This window comes from Balaenoptera borealis, assembly GCF_965194805.1.
Source record: "Balaenoptera borealis genome assembly, chromosome: 11".
NCBI classification, from domain to species: domain Eukaryota; kingdom Metazoa; phylum Chordata; class Mammalia; order Artiodactyla; family Balaenopteridae; genus Balaenoptera; species Balaenoptera borealis.
The window spans coordinates 74,943,568-74,963,055 of NC_138868.1; the positions used below are offsets into that span (position 1 = coordinate 74,943,568).

The 19,488-nt window shown below is 37.5% G+C and overlaps 1 long non-coding RNA gene across 1 annotated transcript in view; it reads left to right on the forward strand.

The window, feature by feature from the left end:
- Nucleotides 1–18,242, forward strand: part of LOC309604977 — a 32,672-nt gene extending 14,430 nt beyond the window's left edge. The window contains exon 2 of the long non-coding RNA XR_014231193.1: nt 110–18,242. This is a non-coding gene — a long non-coding RNA (uncharacterized lncRNA). The remainder of the gene's footprint in view (nt 1–109) is intronic.
- Nucleotides 18,243–19,488: the final 1,246 nt, after the last annotated feature.

Sequence of the window (19,488 nt, forward strand, 5' to 3'; positions counted from 1 at the left end):
CTCACGGGCCCAGTTGCTCCGCGGCATGTGGGATCCTCCCAGACCAGGGCTTGAACCCGTGTCCCCTGCACTGGCAGGCAGATTCTCAACCACTGCGCCACCAGGGAAGCCCCACTGAATTTTTTAAATGATCATTCCAAATCAACTGGCATTGACATTAAAGGTGTTGTAATGTTGCCCATACTGGCAAACTTGCTAAAAATGAATACTCTGCTTTTGTTTATACATTATCAAGAATTTCAAATTCCCACTGGAAAACATTCAGTTTTATACTATTGTAAACCCAAAAAAAGGATGCTGTGAATTTTAACACATACCACCAAAAAAAAAAAGAAAAGAAAATATGTATATATAAATGAGTTTTGATTTTCTCAAAATGGGCCTTGCAGTTCTGCATTGCTTTCCTCACTATTTTATGCATTTGGCTTGCTCTTAATTTACTGATAAATGGAATTTGATTCTTTAAAACCATTTTACCTATTTCTAGCTTTTAAATTGTTTTCTTGTGTTCTGGCAACCGTCATAATCAATTTCCCTTCCACTCAGTAGAGATGCTGACATTAAAGAAAATTTGAGTTAAACCCTGCTTTCTCTACACTCAGGATTGTAATGGCAGTTACCATAGGAGAAGGATATGTAAGTGTTGTTGGGAGGTGGAGGGTGAGGGGAGCTGGGACTTCAGAAGGTTTCTGTTTATAAAAAGTTCCCTGGCACAGACTCGGAAACTCTAAATAAGTTTTAAATGTGGGCCCTTCAAACATGAAGCTGACAATTTATTTGAGTAAAAGCCCAATGTAAATAGAATTATAACTAACTCATTTATTTATTTAACAAACCTTTATAGAATACCTACTCTATCTTCAAAGCCCTAAGATAGACTTGCAGGGCATGGCATGTTGTAAAGGTTACAGTTTCTACCTTCAAGGAGTTTCTGGAAACAGCAGAATATCTGTAGTAAAATGTAAATATGAGAAAGTCACTGGGATTTTGCATGAACTCCCCTGTTCAGTTTCTTGAGGCTAATACAGTAAAATGCTAAAATTCAAATGTTATTCTAGTGAAATAAATTATTCTAATACTTGTAGCATTTACTAATAGATTGGTCACAGTATTCACATGCTGGAATGCGTGTTCTTGTTGGCAAGCCCAACCATCAACCACTCCACACGTTTCTGGGATCCATTATTAACATTAACTCTTTACATATGCTGGTGCTTTGAAAGTCACTTTCACCCAGACATTTTTACTTGATTCCTCTAACAGACTTATGTAGGAGGCAGAAGGTATAGAGCTTATAGTTCGGGATATTGGCTCTGAAGCAGTTTATCTGGTTCAAATCCCAGTTTCTAGATTTTATTATCCAGTTTAACTTGGGTGAGCTATTTACACTCTCTGGGCCTCAGTTTTCTTATACAGGAAAGGTAGATAATAATAGTATTCAACATATAATGTTGCTGTGCATATGGAATGAGTTAATACATAAAAGAACAGTTGCAGTGATCTGGGGCATCTTGTTCCAGTTATGTAAAATGTGTTCTTTAGGCTTCACTGCCTGTTCAGGCTATATTGTAATTATATCACAGCTTACTCTTAGAGAAATGATCTACCCAGTTCTCTGATTTTTCTTTAAACCACCATACTAATTTCTTCTTTAACTAAGTGATCTTTCTTACGCAGATGCCTATGATCTCTTGATCTATAATTCAGTTATGACCCAGCACCTTGTATTCTAATCAGAGATGTCACATTAGCTTTCACTCATATGCTAACTCTATGTAATTAGTAGGGTCTGTCTGGAACTAAGCTTTGAGAAAAATTCTAAGGCTCAGGAAAAAAAAATGGTTTCCAGATATATTACTGATTTGTCCTTTAGTCACCTGAGAACAGGGAAGAGCACAAACATGGAGGTCTGATTTTCCATCCCGGATGTAATGAACCTACTTCTTTTTATTATATTGGGTTGAACAAAATGTTCATTCGGGCCAACCCACTATATAGTAAAAGTTATTAGGATTTAGAAACTTTCATAACTAATTATTTTTATAAAATTGATTTTCAAATCCTTTGCTATATTCAAAATGGCAGTGCAGGAGATGGTTATGTGCAGGGATCATGGTGTTTGGGGTGCAATGGTTAATTATTGTTCATTTCTGGCTCAGTTTAAAACGATCTTTAACACAAAGAAACAGGTGAAATATAAATGATGCCAAAGAATAAATGCCTGAATCCTCAATTAGGGGTTTTGGCAAACCATAAATAAACTTAAAATTTAAGTTTTAATCTAAAAGAGTGTAGATCTAGAACTGTCTTGTCAGTTGATCAAGATCTACAATGTTAACATTACCCAAGAAGGGCAGAAATTATTAATAAATAACCCATTAAATTGAAATAAAAAATGTCACCTTAGTCTCATTGTCTTAAATTATGATCATATGGTAAAGTTGCATCATTTAAAACCCAATAAATTTAAGAATTGAGGTAATTCAGACATGCTATCTGAAATTATTATTCTGTGAAATGCTGGATATCACTCCTCCCTATGCTAATTATTAGGGTTTTGAAAGGGAAACTATATACCTACAGAACAGTATATTAATAAGGAGGTTATTTTTGTTTTTTGTTTCTCTGACACATAACTTAATTTTTTTATGTTTACAATTCACAAATATATATCTCTTAGAAATTACAGTTTTAAAACTCTCTTTAATGTTTTTATAGCCATGTCACTCTGAGTTCTCACTTTGTGGTTCTGATATTGTGGTTTCTTTATTTATATTCACTTTTTTTTTTCACTTTGATCCTTTTCAGATTTTATCATATTTTTCTCTTCCCTGCTTTCTATTTACCTTTCACTCATTTGGATTTCTATTTAGCATTTTGTGTGTGTGTGTGTTTGTGTGTGTGTGTGTGTGTTTGTGGCCTCACATTTACCTTTTCATTTTTGTTTTTAATGTTCCTAATTATTGTCTACCTCCAGATATGTTTCTTAAGATTATCAATTATTCTTATGATACTTTTTAAAAGACATTTTACTTTAAATACAGCAGTGTGTACATATCAATCCCCAAACTCTCAATCTTATGATACTTTATCTTTTTCATTTTTTACATTAGATATCAACCTCTATTTCTGGTCACAACTAGAAAGTAGGTGGTTTATATTGCAAACCTTCTCAAGATTTTCCTTCTTATCATCCCCATGGATTAATTTGTAAAGTGGTTTTAAATCTAGTATTTATTTATGATTCCTTCAGGCTTTGTTTGTTATCAGGGATCCTACTGACTTTTTAAAAAAATAGACATTGCATTTTACGTATAAGTCTTGAATCTTTATATTTCAGTGCAAATGAAAGCCCTGATAGACAATGTAAAACTTACGAGGCTATCTTAAAAGACAGCAATCTTTTTAAATAACAGTTCATTTATTCAAACTCCTCTTAAACTAAAAAGTATGTGAGTATCCTTTGGTAGATTTCTGATTTTTGTATGTAATTCTAACATAATTCCATATGTTCTTGGTACATACTAATGTTTTGTAATAAATTTATTTATTGGTAAAAGCATAATTTTTATTGTTTCATTCATTCTTTTAATCTTTCATTCAGAAAAGATTAATGAAATCCTCTGGAAATAATTCTATAAATAAGTATATACTTACACTTATTTGTTCTTCCATTCAACTAGTTGACAGACCACTTGGAAATAAACACACTGATAGGTAATTGGAATTCAATTTTGTAGATAGTGATATATTTGTTTTGAATATTTTTTTAATATTAATTTTATTTTATTTAATTTTTTTTATACAGCAAGTTCTTATACTTTAAAATATCAAGATAAACGACGTCTACCACATCCTGTGCAAGGAAAGAGATGATATGAAGGCTTCCAAGTGAAGTTTACACCTAAATTGAACCTTGGAGAATAATAGGAATTGGCCAGCCAAATGATGAGGAGGGAGAGGACAACATATCAGATATATAAGCAAAGGCACTCTATCTGAGAGAAAAAGAGGTAGATGAGAAGGAGAGATGGAGAAAGAGACTACAAGCAGACAAGTAGTTTGGAATGCTAGATCTTTGTGCCTAAGTATGTATACATGTTTATCATGGAGGCAGGGTAGGGAGGGGAACACGTATCTGGGTTAAGGTTTCTGAAGCAGGAGAAATGAAACATTTAATTCCAAAGTTAAACTCTTCAACTGTGTGTATTATGTAATAATAATTAACCGTTATCATGTATTTCACTCTTCGCCAAAAATTCCACATTCATGATCCTATTCATTACTAGGGAGAATCCTATGAGGTTAGCCTAAGATAATTTCCACTTTACCATAAGGAAACTGAAACTTATGAAACCAGAATCACAGAATTTGTAAGAGGACGAAGAAGGAACCAGTATATCTAAATTGAGCCATCTCTGCCCGTGCCTGCATCTACACCTGAACCTATATCAATACCTATATTTGTATTCTTACAGTTTACACTACAGTAATACTTCTTACATAAAATATTGTATTCCTTCCATAATGTGATATATGAGAAAACTGAAATTTCTGTTTGGGGCACAATAGCCACTAGAGAGTAATCTTGAGCCCTTGGATGGGGACTAGTTAAAGCAGAGGATTAATGGAATCATTCAATTCTAGACACCTCAATTGTTCATGGAACCCAGACAAATATTTCCTACTGAATTATTGGCCATACCTTCTATTCATGCAGCACATTGATACGATGGATTGGAAAGAAATTTACCACTTACTGATTGCATGTCTCTGAAAGTCAATTATCATCAAGAATGGTTCAGTAAGCTGACCTGTATCAACCTGCTCTGACTACAAATTTTTTTTTAAGTTTAGTAATAAATCTACCTCCCTCTATTTGCAAACAATTTTATTTAAAGTTCACACCTATGAAGAATTCTACCTGAAACCAGTTGTCATGGAAAAGATTGCTAGTTTGTTTGTTTTTTAACTCGGCCAAATACATAACTTCATGTGTACAGTTTACAAACTCTACATATCATATCTTAGATATCTAACACCACCTGCACTCTGCTAGCTAGAGGTATAATATATGAGTGTATTTATCCTTTCCTTGTTTCTTTAAATCCTCCCCATTTTATCTAAAGTCACTTGTGTGGCAAGTCTCTACTGTTGATTCAGAGAAGACAGCATCAGGGTATGTTTTGCCTAGAGCTCTGCTTATTCAAGATTATAAACATTCATAAGTCAGTAAACTTGAATTTCAAATAACAGGAGAAGCAGAAGACTATGTATAAATTATAAACTACTTGGTTTCTATCTCTGGAATATTAACTTAAATAAATATGCAGAAATGAGTGGTGCTAGAAATGTACCTGTCATAAATGGGGGACAAATGCTTTCACATCTGTCATGGAAAGAGACATTTTATCAAGTTTCTCAATATCAATCTGGAGGAACACCAGGAAGTGATTTTGGCAGGGAAGAAAATCTGTATTAACAGTGCCAGCCAGTGACATGAAGCAGAAGTTCAAGCAAGACAGAAAAGTGGAAAATACCTTTAGAGACTTTTTTGAAGTCACAGTGGTAGTTAGACAGTTCAGGAGTAACGATGGAAAGCTCTTCCATGCCTGGAGGATAACTGAATTAAAGAGTCGTAGACATTAGATATGAAAGAGCTCCATTAAGGTCATCTCATTCATTCTCTGCCAGCAGAGGATTATTCCCTATAGCATAGTCTATAGGAAAATGGAATAATGTTTGAAAAAAAAAGAAGACTAAAATGATTTCCCCCAGCCTACACTAGATAGTCATTGCATATCAGAAGCTCTCAAACCACTCATCCTGTACACTATCCTAGTTAGCAAATTAAAATGATGATAGACTTGGCGTCTTCAGGTCTAAATAACAAAGGAGGAATCCTCTGTATCAAAGTCATAGTAAAAGGCATTGATTTAATAAAAAGGGATCAATATAAATGGAATGAATAACTGAAAATTTATATACAAAGAAGCCCTTCCCCTAGGTGGACATGGGGCTTCAGACACTTATGAGAACTTACCTGTAGTATTATTTAAGCCACCATTTGCAAACCTCTGAAGTTAAAACCTTTTGCACAGGGTTTTAGATAGAGGAAATGTTTTACTCTCTTGCTTGGGAATTGTGTGCCTGTAATGAAAAGATCTCTTAAAGGTGTCCCAGGCATTAAGAATTGAATAACTGAATGTCTCATAAAAGCTAATTGCTATATCTTGATTGAATGCAGAGTATCCTGAGACCAGTGAGTAGGAAGTTAAATGCAAAGGACAAAGTACAATGAAATGAGCCAAAGAGTGACATTCAGGAGTCCAAGATCTGGCCCTAGTCTCAGTTTGCTTTTCCAAGGATTTGTTTTTATATTAAGTCTCATTTTTCTAACCTTTCCTTCATAGCTTTTAAATTTACAAACCACAGCATCTGACAAGCTATATTCTATCCTTAAAATTTATTAATAAAAAGACTCATGTTAAGAGGAGGATACAGTGGGAAGTCTTTCCTACTGAGATTCTCAACTCTCCCTGGCTATGAATGTGTTTTGTACAAGAGGCTGTGTGAGAATGTGAGCCAGAATAGCATACATAACTAGGTGATACCAAAACTCCCATCCTCAGTGAGCCGACTGGTTCCTAAGTTGCCAGAAAAAGAAAAGGGCAAAACAGGACATCATCAGAATACTTCTCTTCTGAAGGATCAGCTCCTAGTAGAGAGTATTGTATTGGGGTCAGACCTGTGTAGACCCCTATGGAGTACGGACTGGCTGAACTCAACTGATGAGTGTTTTTATGTGAATAAGAGACAGGCGTTTCCACACACTTCACGGTGCTGCTGCTGCTGCTATTGTTTTACTCTTGGCATCAGATGACCGGATCTTGCCGCCCAGTCTGTCATTGATTCACTGTGACAAGTCACTTCTCAGTTTTACTTTCCCCTCCAGAAATGGAGATAATGACAACAACTGTTCTATATTTCTCACCATTTATGAAATTTGTAAACCATAAAATGCTATATTTAAGCTTATTATATTTGGAATTATTGTGAGATATATTTTCCTGCTCACCTCCAATATTTTTTGCTGACAACATACCCACGAATCAAAAGCACACTGTTTGCTTTGTGCTTATGTTGTGCTCAAAACTGTGCTTAGCACATACATTCAACTTCAGTTTACAAGGTCCTTTAGTTCCAGATTCTCAATAAAAACAATGGGTGACATATTTCCCTTGTATAGGAATGTTCATCATTTTTATATTCCCTAATTTTAGTTTTTATTGAATTACACTATTTCTGAAAAATGGGATGGTGCTTCTCTTTAAAATTTTATGATGCATATGTTTAGAATGGGCCTTCTCCTTTAAAGAGACACTAATTTTGTTCCTTAATTTTACAAGGGCTTTTTAACCATCTCTATGTGTCATAATTCTATTTATCCTTTAAGCCCTAGTTAAAATATAATTTTCTTCTGAAGTTTTATTAGATAACTTTAGATAAGAATTTAGAATCTGTTACTGGTCCAAGCTCATACTGCTCGCTGCAGGACCAGCCAATAAATTGAGAGACAGTGTTGGGGCAAGGAATAGCAACTTTATTCGGAAAGCCAGCAGACCAAGAAGATGGACGACTAGTGTCCCAAAGAACCATCTTACCGAAATTAGAATTTCGGCTTCTTCTATACTAAAAAGGGAGGCATATGGCTGGTTGTTGCAAACTTCTTGGTGCCTGAATCCTGTGTTCTTACAGCTGTCCACATAGGTCTGGCCACAATGTTCCTATAAACCTCCAACAAGACAAATGTTATTCTTTGTTCTGCAACTTTTAATATCTATATGAATGAAAAGTGTTATACCTTTAAAGGTAAAACCTTGGAGGCAGAACGTTGAGAACGGGCTACCATGTATATTTCAGACTACAGGCAACACTCCTTTACAAAGGTGCGGAGCCAGCATGACTAAGCACAGCAAGAGAGCCGAAGGTTAGAGCCAAAGGAATAGATCGAGTATGGAGTCAGGTTTGTTTCTCTTTGTTACAATTCTGGAGTCAGATGACATAAGTTTCGATTTTGTTTGTGTCCCCTATTAGCCGTCCAAATTTGGAAAAGGTGCTTAGGTTCTCAAAACTTGCTTTTCTTTTAGGTAAATTAGGGTGACAGTAATACCTATCTTATAGGACTATAAGAAATAATGTATTTTAAAGTGCTGTGCACAGAGCACGTCACCCAATAAATGCCAAATAGTATAATTGTTTCAATTTATTTTCCTCTATACTTCACCACTGTTCAAATACAACATGTAAGTACTTGTATATGTGTACATATATAACATATCTGTCTTCTGTCCTTCTATCAATTGAAAGGATGGAAAGACCAACACAGTAATAAAGCCCAGGGAAAATGTAACGACATTAGCCTGCACTTATGTATGCTAAAGTCTGATGTGAGCAGTGAGTGTATAATGTTTCAAGGGTTAGGGCAGTGAATGCTATGCTTCAGCTATGCTAACCATGCCTTATAGATATGGAAATTACACAGAAAGATAAAGATAGATAGAGATAGAGACTTTTTAGGTAAAAAATTCTCCAAGATTTGTGCATATCAAATATCGCTGCCCTAATAATAATAATTCCATTTGAAACAATGATCTTTTGGAGCAAGTCTAACACTGAGATAGACAACATTTACCACTTTGATCTATGATGCATGTGTTATTAGTCCTTTGGGATTCACATTATAAGACAGTTTTCAGTGGATCAATGATATTTACCTCTGTAATTGCATTAAAGGAAAGGAGAGAATGAGAAAATAAAAGCCAGGCAAGAGAATAACATTCTGCTTTCAGCTGAGCTTGGAAATGGAGAGCTAATGAGATGGAGAGTAATAAGAAGACTGTTGCAGGCAACAGAGGTTACAGGGGAGAAATTTCATTTACCAATATCAGAATAATTAGTGGAGGGCTAGGGTTGGATGGGAGGAAATTACAGATTATAGATTTCCATGAGGAAAACTATAAGAAGTCCACTGTAACTTTAGAAACAAGCAAAGAAACATTTGGAACAAATGCAGTGAAGAGATAGTCAATGGAATTGCTAGGGGACAAGGAAATGGTGGTTGTGTGTGTAGGTGTGGGTGTTGCTGGGCTTCTGTGGTCAGCCTCACATAGTACGTCATAGAACTTGAAATTATGAACCCTGAGAGGCTACTGCTGAAGTGAACTTTGTAGTTAAATTGAAAAACAATCAAGGTATGGAGGAGTTAAGCAGAGGTGCAACTGTGACACAGTGGTGTACGTGGACAGATTTGCAGAAGGGATTGTAATGTGTTTTTAATGTTTTTGTAAAAGCTGTGAAAATCCTGGCGTGCTGCCCAAATCATCAAGTCTCTGTGCAAGTAGGTTGGAGGGAAGATTTGAGATAGTTAGATGAACAGCATGAAGCATGCCGTAAGAGGCTGAAGGGGAAATAAGGTTTATTAATTAGGGGAATTAATTGGAGAGCTGTGACTTTTTCCTCATGTGGTCAAAATGGATTGGGAAAAAGATCTGAAAGGTGTATACAATTTAGTAGCTGAGTTTCAAATGCGATCATCTTGTAACAGAACCTAAGAAATTAGATGCAAAATGACAAAGGCCAAGAGGCATGAAAATCATACTGTACTATCAGTAACTGTCATACTTATATGGTATCATTTAATGATTCGTGTTTCTTAGGGACTTTAGTTCAAATCAGTTCGGTGAAAGAGACTGCCAAATTGCTTAGCAACAGAAGTAAATTAAATGCTATTTCAATGTAAAATGGCAGCTCTTGAACAGATTTTACTAAAGATGCTATTTAGTATGCTATGAATTTCTCCTGATCAAATTTAGAAGCCTTTTCTCTTTTAAACCTTTGAAACCTCATGGACATAATACTCTTAACAAATACGTTTTTCTATTGTATAGTTTTTGAGTTTTTCTTGAGTTCTCTGAGACCTTTTTTGTAATACAGATTTCTGCTACTCACTTTAAGATCTCTACTTTTATCCTCTACTTTAATTTCATGGGTTCATTATTTCACCTAATTTCAGATTCCATGTATAAACAATACATCTATTCCTTTTCTCTTATTTTTAGATTATTCTCAAATAATCTCCTTCTCAGCTAATCAGGTTGTCTCTTCAGTTGCTGTTGTTGATGATAACAAACAGTAAAACATATGGATTCAGATAAATAACTTCTCCATTCAATTTGAAGTTAAAATTAATATTAATTAAATATATTAGGGCTTCCCTGGTGGTCCAGTTTTTAAGAATCCACCTGTCAATGCAGGGGACACAGGTTCGAACCCTGGTCCGGGAAGATCCCACATGCCACTGAGCAACTAAGCCCATGCGCCACAAATTCTAGAGCCTGCGAGCCATAACTACTGAGCCCACGTGCCACAACTGCTGAAGCCCGTGTGCCTAGAGCTCATGCTCTGCAACAAGAGAAGCCACCACAATGAAAAGCCCCCACACCACAACAAAGAGTAGCCCCCACTTGCCTCAACTAGAGAAAGCCCGCACGCAGCAGCAAAGACCCAATGCAGCCGAAAATTAATTACTTAATTAATTTAAATATATATATATATATATATATATATATATTATTTTCCAGTTAACAAGGCACTTTCCCATATTTTATCTCAAATAATGCTTATCATGAATTTGTGAAATAGCTGTAATTCTAATATTGTAGATTTGGAAAGAATACAAGACTTGTCTACTATTTTTTAGCTAACTACTTAATGGAGCTCAGGCTTGAGCATTCTGACTGTCAATTTAGTCTTATTTCCTAATTCAATAACAGAATTGTTTTTAAGTTCACATGACATGCCAGATACTATGCTAACGACTAAAATATAAAATATTTTGGTCCTAAACTCAAAGAGCTTATACTCTAATGGAAAAAGGTAACTGAGCTTATAGTCTAATGGAAAAGGGTAACTGAGCTTATAGTCTAATGGAAAAGGGTAACTGAGCTTATACTCTAATGGAAAAAGGTAACTGAGCTTATAGTCTAATGGAAAAGGGTAACTGAGCTTATAGTCTAATGGAAAAGGGTAACTGAGTCTATAAGGTGAGAGTTTTGCTAGAATTAAGTGTGGAAGCAATGAAAAGACAGAGTAGGGGCAACTATTGTAGTCAAGAGAAGGATAAGGGGGGATTTCCTGAAGACATTCATTCAGCCTGACACAGAGTGTGAATAAAAGACAAAACATCTACAGTCATAGGTACATGCTGGGTTTTGGAAGTGAGAGAGGGTATATATATCGAGGAAATTTTACATGTTACGTACAGCATGAATGAAAGCAGAGTAAAAGATAGGAGTAGTAAGACATAAACCTGGGAATAGATCATGTGTTTGAAGATTTGGGGCATTGATTTGTCAATTAGCATTTTTGTCTTTGCCATTCCCCTTCCATTGCACTACACCCTCCTGTGACTTATCTGCTAATTCAAAATTTTCCATAACATTTAAGGGAGACATTTGTGCATACTGGGTACTTGGGAAATGTTATCAACTGACAACTCATGTTTTGACTCATAGTCCTTGGGCTCAGCTCCTCCCTATATTTAATGTGCAGCCCAACTGTGTATAAAAAATAAAGAATATAATGAATATATATAAGTATGTAATATAATATATATAATATAAAGAATATATATATATATATATATAATATAAAGAATATAACTTTAATAGCTGCCAATACTGGCTATTAATAATAGGCCAGATTTACATTTCTTCTCTCTATCCTGTCCCCTTTCTTCAAGCACAGACCTGCTTGTTAAATGTAAAAAACACTGAGAAAAAATTACTACAAAGGTAGAATCCTGCCTACCTACTATCATTAGCTGGTGAAAATTCAGAAAGTGGGTCAATGGACAAATAAGTAGCATAAAATTTATAAAACATTGGATTGTTCTGCTATAAATGGTTTTATATTTCTAGACAAGGAAGTATTTTCATTTTTGATGAAAAATGATTACAATTAGTCAATTTGGATGCAATTTAATCCCAAAATTAGATACTCTTTGATTTTTCTAAGTGTATAAAAAATTTTCACAAGGATGTTGGTAAGAAAAAGAAATATTCTAATCAAATAACTATGGAGCATGCTGAGATCACTCTCTTGACAACTTCTCGCCTTAGTTCTCCCAAATACAAATATTGAGTTGGCAATATGACTTTTTGAATCTCATATATATTTTACTAATGAACCTCTTGGCAAAGAGCCATTTTATATAAGCAGAGTATAGATTGAAAACAGTTTAGGAACATTTCAATTCTATTTTCATTTAACAAGTTTGCTTACGCCCAAAGAAGTTTTGTTTCTCTCCTACCAAAAATTTTATTCATTTCCTTTTGCTTACCTTATAAAGTTCAAATGCCTTAGCCTTATATTAAAGGCTCATCATGTTTTATCAAACAGAATTATTGAACATTATTCTACTCATTCTATTTTATGCTGTGATTGTTCATTTAAAATGAAAATAAGTTTACATACTTCCCATATGCCAAATGCTACTTATATACTATCACCTCTAAGGAGAGCTCTAGTTATGCTTTTTCCCCCCAACTCCACTCACAAAAATGAGTAAAAATGAAATACTAAGATGCACACATTTGTCTACCATTGTGAGGGGTGAATATTTAATTGGGAAACAATAAGTGAATTATAAATGGAATTGAACTAGGGTAAATGATCTTCTCAGTTTCCTTGCGTGTCACTTGAGAGGTGTCCAGACATTAGATGGGCAAGTAAAACCAGGAAAGGGAATATTGAATGGGTAGATCGGAACAAGTCTATATTGGTTAAGAACATTGATTGTAGGGTTGAATATATCTGGTTTTAAATCCCATCTCTGCTCTTAATAGTTGTTTGGCCATGAGCAAGATTCTCTAAGTCTCTAACCTGTCTGAAGCCTCCATTTTCACATGATAAAATAATGTTTAAACTTTGGGCAGTATTAGAAAAGTCATCACATATCTTTCACACTTACTGTGTGGCAGGGACAGTGATATGGACTTGATAATAATATCTTCTTCAATGCTTGAAACAACCCACTCAGGTGGGTGCTGTAATTGTCTTCATTTAACATGCCTGGCAAGCTGGTGGGATAAGCCAGTGATATCTGTTCATATGCAATATCAAGAAAGCCTTTTGCTTCCTAAGAAAAAGAGAAACCAGTCACAACAAGATTTCACTTTGAAGGGTTTTAATACAGTTTAATAACTTATACAAGGACAGAGATATAAACCTACTAGGAGTTTAGAGGATTTTCACTTATTTATCGTTTATTCATTCCCCGAGGAAACGGGGCTGGGTTTGCTGGCATCTCCCCACAGATTTTCTCCATCCCTCAGCAGTCTCCCCTCCTAGGGGCCTGCGAACCTTCAGGGTGTGATAGTCTTTGTACTTGTACTTCAGGGACTGGGGAGCATCTCCAGTGGCCCAGAACAGTTTGCTCAACCAGTCTACTTCCTGGTGTTATTCATCCTGGCAGGGAAGAGGGGCCTTTCGGCCCTCAGGGAGAAGGCACAGTAGTCTTCCTCTGCCCGGAGTCATGCCATCCCCACCTCCCTGAGCTGCCTGGAGTTGTTCCTTATTCCCCGGGCCTGAGTCTACATCACCTCAGCTTTGTTGGACTGAAACCAGAACTTTTCATAGAGGCAACCTAGGAGCTGAAAAATGATTGCAGATGAGCAAGGCGAGGCCTGGCCACCCAGCCCACCCACCGTCTCTGACTTCCGAGATGGGGAGGGGTTCAAGGTCACGGCTTCCTTCCCTGGATCCCTTGACCTTCACAGAGGCCTTTTAATTCAGGGATCTTTAGACATAGGATTGGGGCCAATTAGGAGGGTAAGGTTAGTTCTTGGTTCTCATTGCCCGCAGCTCCAGAATGAACTCTGGAAGGGCTCAGAAGTTCAGAGCCTCAGGCCCCATCCCAGGCCTCCTGAATCCAAATCTGCTTTTGCTCAAGATGTCCCAAGGATCCCTGTGCATTCAAGGTTGACAGGTGCTGCTCTAGAGCAGCAGTTCTGAACTTTGGAAACATTGGAATCACTTGGGTGAGGGTGGGGCGTAAGTGGTTGGACCTTGAAAAAAGAAAAAAAAAAATTATTGCTCCTGGTTCATACCCCCAGCAATTGGTCAGAAGCCTTTATTTTTGTTTTTGGAATGGGGGGGGCTGTAACGTGCAGCATGTGGGATCTTAGTTCCGTGACCTGGGATTGAACCTGTGCCCCCTGCGGTGGAAGCGTGGAGTCCTAACCACTGGATCGCCAGGGAAGTCCCTCAGGATTTTTTAAAACTGTCGGGCAATTCTAATGTGCAACCTAGGTTGAGAATCGCTGCTTTGGAGTTCTTGTGAACAAGTAGGCCTCACGCTGGGGGCGTAGATATCAGAAGTCTGCTTAATCTATAGCCTCTTCAGGCACAAGGGCTGTTTCCTCTAAATAGCATGGGCCTCCAGCCCTTTACTCACCTCCTGGTACTTCTTCACAGACAGCACTACGTGGAGAAAGCACAGTCATGAATCTCAGGAGAGGGGAGAATGGGGAGGAGGAGGGGCACCAATCCCGCAGGGCAGCCAGGGCCTCGCCCATTCCCAGTGCCAGATTGTTGGTGAGGTCTGGGGAGGGGCAAGGAGAAAGGGCTGTACTTGGAGGCCTTGGAGGCATGTAGTCCTCAGCCCAGGGGTCACAGAAATAGGGCTGTGGGGAGTCAACGTTGGCCTGACCCACCACGGTCTCCTGCCCTAAGTCCTGATTGTCCACCGTCTTCGGCACCAGGGGCAGCACAAAGGACTCATCTCTAGGCATGTACTGCAGCCCCAAGGAGAGGCCAAAGTGTGAGGCTTCCCATGAGATGGAGCTACCCCAGCCCTCGTCAAAGGCCTTCTCACCAGCGTGAGGAAGAGGGCTGACTGGGTGAAGTTGGGATTAGTCTGGAAGTCCCTGATGGGCTCTGTCTGCATGGACTCTTCCCAGCATTCCACCAGGATCCCAGGCAAATGCACCTGCTTCATGTTCAAAAGGCCCCAGGCCAGCATCTGACAGAACAGAGAGGGAGGGTGGGGAAAGGGACAGGCGGTGCCTCTGTAATGGGGTCCAGGCCTGGGAGCGATGGGGCCTCAGTGGGCCTGCAGGGCCAGGGCACGAGGCTGGGTGAAGGCAGAGTCTGAAGGCTCACCCAGGCCTCCTGTCCTGTGAGGGATGAGTCCACCAGGCCTGGATGCTGTCCTTCCTCCTCCACGAGGGAGGTACCCATTAGGTATTGCCCTTCCTCCCCTGCTGCCCATCTGGCCTCTAATCATCTCTCTCAGGGGTGACTTCCTGCTGCTGGCTGCTTCCCAGACCCTCAGCAGCTGGGGTGCCCCAGGGTTCTTAGGCACCTCTATGCCATCCAGCTCGTGGCTGACCTGGATCCCACAGAGCTCCATGGCCAGTCAGCAAGCTAGCACCCTGGGATCTCACTCTCAACTGACAAACACTGGGTACCCAGGAGCTGTCCACACCCTACTCATAGGGCCACCTCAGGGCCAGAGTGGGAACCAGCCAGGAGGTCTGATCTTGGCTCCAGTGCCAGGAAGACCTGACCATCTTCCAGTCTTTGCCAGGTTTGTGGCAGGGCACGTAGGTTCTGAGGTGGGGACCTCCATGCTACTCTCAGAAGAGGTGAGAAACATCCTGGCATTTGGAGTCAGGCAGGGCCGGGCCTAAATTCTGGCGCTGCCACTGAGCCCCTTTGTCACTGTGCGTGGATGTGCAGTCTCTCAGTGCCTGAATTTCCTTCTCTGGAAGATTTTCCCTACTTTTTGCGCAGGGACCATGTGAGGCTCACATGTGGTAGGTAATGAATGCTAAAGCCCTTTGTCTATGACCCACTGCAGAGGTTTGCATTAAAATACTTTAAAAGAAAAAAAAATACTTAGGTGAAACTATAATATTAAAAAATAATTTGTAGAACACTGATCCCATTTAATTATTAATTATGTTTTCTACCACCTACTGTATAGGTGACAGAAGACTACAGTACAGGATTTCACTAACTACCTTTACCCAATTTTATGAGCAAACCCTGTAGGCAGTTAGAAATGTGAATATTTGGGGCACAAATATTTGAGAAGGACATGGGATATTCATGCATGGTAAAAAGAACAGGATAGAAAAAGGGAAAGAAGAGTGAAAAAGTGTATAAATATAAGTGAAGGAGAATAAGATGATAAATAGAGTTGAATATCAAATAAATAACACACATTGAATAAATAGAGAAATGGCAGCATGAGAGCAAGAGAAGGTAAAGACTCTTCTATTAAGCCCTGATGGGAATTCCTTAAATGAAAGTGTCAGCCAGTATAAACTGATATTTTTAGTTTAATGGTTACCTGAGAAGAAAGCTGCAGACAATTGTTGAATAAATGTCACTCAATATTTAATTTAGAATCTCCTTTTTAACATTTTTTTGAATCTAGAATTTTTAAGAAATTTAATTTTGATGACAATATGATACGTATTTAAATTATAGAATCAAGAGATTTGTGAATCTTAACTATGGCAATTAATGGTACACATTTAACATCCTATTGACAACTTCTCTTAAGCCAATTCTTATTTGCAAATATACTCATGGATAAATATGTCAATGCCTTTTTTCTTAGATATTTTAGATTCAAATAATTTTAGAGGTCATGTAAAGCAACCCATGGGTATAAATGAAGCTCTAATAACTATAAAAATTCAAATCCCTATCCCTCTGGTTCTTTTCCCCATCTGCTCATGCAGAATATCAAGTATTTATGAAGGCCTCAAAGGTTGTCTTACATGTACATAGAATCTCATTATGTCTTGCAGGATGCAGCTGCTGTTTCACTATCTTTCTCTGGGACCCACTGGAAATTGTCATGTCCTCTGGTTACAGTGTAGGCCATGGACTTTTCAGTGCCAAAAATCAACTGCGTTTCTTTAAGAGGTAGGTGAAAATACCTCTCACAATTTCTTTTTCATCTGTTAGAGGGCTAATCAGAAGCATTGTTTGCACCACAATGAATATTTCAGTTTTAGAAATTTATGTTGATTTTTGTTTTCATTTTATTTCTGCTTATCTAATTCCACCTCCCTGCCTTTTGCCAGATAGCTCTCTGAAAGAGTAAACATGAGTGAAGAGGGTATTGGAATAGGAGACGGAGGCTGCTGAGAGCCATCAAGCTGTTTTAAATTTTACCCCTTAAGACAGACCTTTATTCTTTGATCAAGCTTATTGAGATTTGTTCCTTCTTCTTTTAGGTTAAATTTATTCTCTGGAAGTCCATTCATACTGCATAAAGATAAAATTTTGGCCAGTTTTCCAGCTGAGCACAGCAGAGATTTAAGCTGAGATATCTGCTATAGAGTAAACTGAAGTAGTAGTAACAATACCAACAACAACTATAATAATTGTTGTTATTGTTGTTATCTAACCAAGGGCTTTATCTGGATCAGATAGTGTTTCAAAGAAATCTATGCTAGCAGAATTTTAGAGGTAGAAAAATACCAGATTTTTATGTTTTCTTTTTTTTTTGCAGAATTTTTATCATATTTCAAGCTCTTTAAATTTGGCTACTTTATCCCCCTACATAAATGCCAAGTAGACAACACCTGTTTAGGAAACTGCCCTGGACTATTCTCCACTTTTACCCACCCTACTTCTGTCAGTCTGGCCTCCCTCCCTCTCAGATTCTGGATCCATAACCTGGCTTTGAAATTCTGCTTTCAGTTTTAGCAACAATTTCACTCTTCCATGTTTGACTTAATGGATTTTACCTTCCCAGCTAGATTTTGGCATTACTTAGTCACCTGATTTTATACCTCCTAAATTATTATGGAAGATAACGCAAATAATAATAAATCTTTCCTCGTTCAACACCAGCCCCTCAACTTCACTCCCAGAGGTATGGAAAAAAAGGGTGAGATAAGTGATTTGCGTAAGAATTAACTGCCTCATTTAATAGGCAGTAAAACTGAATTCTAGAATGGTTATGCGATTTTCTAGAGTGTTTATATGGCAAACTCCGTGAAGGTAAAACCATTCTCACTAAATTTTGCATCCTGTCATGACTCAACCAGGTGTATTCAGAGATAAGGTAATTATTGAATTGAAAGAGACACAAATTATTTGTGGCAAAAGAAGGACCTTGTAAAAAAATTGTATATATATATAAATTATAATTTTTTTATAAATGTATGTATAAAATACAAACATATATATATATATATATATATATATATATATATGGCAATTGGAGAGTAGATTTTCCTTTTTTTCAGCTCCTGAGCAACAAGGAAAAGTAAATATGACTTCAGGACTTAAGTTCAGTGAATTTTATATTCCCATCTGGGAATTAACTTTTGAATGAATGTCACAAAATGCAAGATCAGCTAAAGATTTTGCAAGAGACTAGAATGGAGACTTGAAATAACAGCAAAGTGGGTATTGTCCTGGTATACTGGGGTCCAGTGGCAGGTTCCAGGGGCTGGGGCTCTGGAGGCAGGCATAGGCCATAGAAGTGTAGTGAGAGGATGAGATGGGTTGTTATAAACAAACATTTCTCTCATTTGGATTTGGCTCTGCTTTGCTTCTTGCTTGAATAACAGCTTTGGATTATCTAGATCCTGTGACCTCTCCTATCCTTCCAATTAATTAATTTTCTGCTTGATTTACATAGATTGTTGAACGTTACTTTCAACAAAGAAATGGACATGATATCAGAAGTGTGGTACAAGAAATACGGATACGGATATTTAGGATTTGTTAATTGGCCTAATTTGAGCATGAATCAATTAAAATTTTCTTGCCATTTACCAAGGCAAATGTGCTCTGGAGAAAAGGTAAAACCCAAACATTTAAAAGTTTTCCTAATTTATTGCTTATACCTTGGAACCCAGGATACCACTGAAAAATTCTAGTTTTGCAGAGAGGTATGGGATCAGCTGAAACAAAGAGGTTTCAGAATATACTTGCACAGTAGTTCACATGGGTCCTTGAACCAGTAACTTGTTTATTACCCAAGTTTCTGCATGTATAATTGGAACTGATATCTCAACATCATGCAGAATCTCCATTTGTCTCCTTTCATTATCAATGTGATAATACTTACTACAGTAAGAAGAGCCAAAAGGAAGGCCCTGGAGCTCTGTACCCAGAAGGACTCTAAATAACAAACACTAATCCATTCTTGGGTAAGTGATAGATATTAGTTTTACCATCAAATGGAAAGTTGTAGATGTGGAAATTAAATTTCTGCTTTGACCTATGTAGACAACAGGTACATCTAATAGTTGAGTGGCATGTTACGAGGACCTTTACTTATAATATGGACTGGGGAAGTTTTAAGGCTACAGGAAATGTACATTTTGGAAATGGAGGAGAACAGCCAGAGCTTTTTTTTTTTTTTTAACACACATAGTGGTGTTCTCT